General features: G+C 35.0%; 1 non-coding gene across 1 annotated transcript; it reads left to right on the forward strand.

The window, feature by feature from the left end:
- The first annotated feature begins 2,421 nt into the window (after positions 1–2,421).
- Positions 2,422–2,495, forward strand: Trnal-caa (transfer RNA leucine (anticodon CAA)). Its single transcript has one exon. It is a non-coding gene; the product is annotated as a tRNA-Leu (tRNA).
- The last annotated feature ends 1,011 nt before the right edge of the window (positions 2,496–3,506 follow it).

A 3,506-nucleotide genomic window follows, 5' to 3' on the forward strand; every position in this document is an offset into this window, starting at 1 on the left:
GTATCACTCACTTTCGATACTGTTCGAATAGTGAAAATGGCAGTATTAAGTCTTTGAACAAGATCCTGAACGTGGGCTTTCCACAACAGCTTACTATCTATCTGAACACCTAGGAATTTGAACTGTTCAGTTTCACTAATCATATGCCTGTTCTGTGAGATTAAAACGTCAGGTTTTGTTGAATTGTGTGTTAGAAACTGTAAAAACTGAGTCTTACTGTGATTTAACGTTAGTTTATTTTCTACAAGCCATGAACTGAGGTCATGTACTGCACTACTTGAAACCGAGTCAATGTTGCACACAACATCCTTTACTACCAAGCTAGTAAAGTAAGCCAGCAACAGAAATATTTTAGAGTTATTCATAATACTAGAGGGCATATCATTTATGTAAGTAAGGAACAGGAGCGGCCCCAACACTGATCCCTGGGGCACCCCCTACTTGACAGTACCCCACTCAGAACCCACATCACAGTCATTATCGACATTGTGAATAATGACCTTTTGCTGCCTGTTGCTAAAGTAAGAGGTGAACCAATTGTGAGCTACTCCCCTTATTCTGTAATGGTCCAACTTCAAGAGTCAAATGCCTTTGTTAAATCAAAAAATACGCCAAGCGTTCGAAACTTTTTGTTTAGCCCATCCAGAACCTCACAGAGAAAGGAGAATATAGTTGTCAAATGACTTCTAAAGCCGAACTGTACATTTGATAGCAAATTGTGTGATATAAAATGATCAATTAACCTTACATACACAGCCTTTTCCATAACTTTTGCAAACACTGATGGCACAGAAATAGGTCTAAAATTATCTACATTATCCCTTTATCCCTTTTCATAAAGCGGCTTTACTACTGAGTACTTTAATCGCTCAGGAAACTGACCATTCCTAAAGGAAAAATTACAAATATTGCTAAATACAGGGCTAACATGTGCAGCACAGTACTTTAATATTCTATTAGACACTCTATCATAACCACGAGAGTCCTTAGTCTTCAGTGATCTAATTATTGACTCAATCTTCCTCTTGTCTGTATCACGAGTATTTCAGACGTCAATCTTGGAAAGGCATTTGCTAAGAAATTTATACGATTTTCTGTTGAAACTAAATTTTTATTTAATTCACCAGCAATGCGCAGAAAATATTTGTTAAATACTGTATATATATCTGATTTATCAGTAACAGAAATATTATTGCTGCGAACTGATTTTATGTCATCAACCTTGTGCTGCTGACCAGACATTTCCTTCACAACTGACCATACGGCTTTAATTTTATCCTGTGAATTAGCTACTCTATTTGCATACCACATACTTTTTGCCTTGCTAATAACATTTTTAAGCACCTTACAATACTGTTTGTAATGGGCTACTGTAGCTTGAGTGTGACTACTTCTAACATTTTGATATAATTGCCGCTTATTTCTACATGATATCCTTATCCCACTAGTCAGTCAACCGGGCTGTCCATTACTGCTAGTACCCCGTTTAGAATGTTCTAATGGAAAGCAACTCTCAAAGAGCATGAGAAATGTGTTATGGAAAGCATTGTTTTTATCATCTACATTATCGGCACTATAAACATCTTGTCACTCTTGTTCCTTGACAAGTTTTGAAAAACTCTCTATTGGTGTTGGATTAACTTTCCTACATAGTTTGTAATTAAATACGACATTGTTTTGAGTACAAAAACCTTTTAGTGTTAAAATTTGTGCATCGTGGTCTGAAAGGCGATTCACCCTTTTACTAACAGAATGCCCATATAGAAATGAAGAATGAATAAAAATATTGTCTATGACTGTGCTACTGTTCCCTGCACCCTAGTTGGAAAAAACACACTTTGCATCAGATCATATGAATTTAGGAGATCTACCAACATCCTTTTTCTTGCACAATCATGTACAAAATTAATATTGAAGTCACCACATATAACTACTTTCTGGTACTTCCTACAAAGTGAATCAAGAACCCTCTCTAGCTTTAGCAAAAATGATCTGAAGTCGCAGTTAGGGGACCTATAAACAACAGCAATTAGAAGTTTAGTTTCACTACATTCAACTAATGCTGCACAACTTTCAAATATGTGTTCAGTGCAGTGTCGTGATACGTCTATGGACTCAAATGAAATACTGTTTTTTACATACAGAGCCACTCCCCCACCCTGCAAGGAACTCCTTGAGAAACAGCCAGCTACTCTGTAGCCTGGTAAAGGAAGCCTCTGAATTATCAAATTATTTAAGTGGTGGTCTGATATACCAATAATTTCAGAGTTAACATCTATTAGCAGTTGACTAACTTTGTCTCTAGATCACATAACTAATGAGGAGCTATTGAATAGAATTGGGGAGCTCTCCTGTAAAGTTTGGAAGGTAGGAGATGAGATACTGGCAGAAGTAAAGCTTTGAGGACCAGGCGTGAGTCATGCTTCGGTAGCTCAGATGGTAGAGCACTTGCCCGCAAAAGGCAAAGGTCCCGAGTTCGAGTCTCGGTTGGTGCACACAGTTTTAATCTGCCAGGAAGTTTCATATCAGTGCACACTCCACTGCAGAGTGAAAATCTCATTCTGGAATCCAAAAGGAATTCTATATTTGAATAGATTTTTGAGTAATTTACCACACACATTTAAAATAATTGAAAATGGAAAGTCATTAGTTAATACTGTAATTAATTCGAAATGCATCTCCCTGGTTATAATTATTGAGGTCCAGGAACAAAATTAGAAGAAATTCTTCATGAAATTGGTAATGCATTAGGTTTAGAACATACAGATGTTAATGGAGTAATGTGTCCATACTATAATGGTTTACATTTAGAACTGTTTCAAGATGATATGTATGCTGTTTGAAGCTTGTATGGTAAAAAAGTATTGACAACAATAACACAGTCATCTACACTGAAAAGAATTTCAGCTGTTTAATCTGAACTGATTGAATATGTTAAATTAAAAAGTTCAATCAGTTATTATTTGTGGATGGAATTTTATATACTTTTTATCAGAAGTTGGTGTGGATAGGTAGTGTTATGAAATCACACCTAATAACTAATTGGTTAATATTTTTATTGTAAGATATACAAAAAACCAGATAGTGACATTGTTTTACTTGTTGACAATGTGACAATGTGATATAGATTAAATTAATACCAGGATATCCTAAGCCTATATCTAGTATGGGATTATGTCAAGATTTTAAGTTAAATGGTGGATTAAGCACATATACAGGAAAAACATTTTTATTCTTTAATGAAGTTGTCCATATGGTGATAGATGAGTGGGATTTCAAATATAAAAAACGGGGTGCCATAACTAGAGAATTTACAAGAGTATTTACTGGAATAAATTCTGCATTTAGGTACATCTATGAATTGTTGTATTTTTCAAAGATGATACTTTCTATGAATATAATGAATTTGCAAAAAGAGAGAGCTGGTACAGCTGATTTATCTTTATTTGGTACTGGTTGTAATAAATTCATCAGCATTAGTTCCTGAGATAGTAAATATATTAAAA

This window comes from Schistocerca serialis, chromosome 8, assembly GCF_023864345.2.
Source record: "Schistocerca serialis cubense isolate TAMUIC-IGC-003099 chromosome 8, iqSchSeri2.2, whole genome shotgun sequence".
In the NCBI taxonomy this organism is placed as follows: domain Eukaryota; kingdom Metazoa; phylum Arthropoda; class Insecta; order Orthoptera; family Acrididae; genus Schistocerca; species Schistocerca serialis.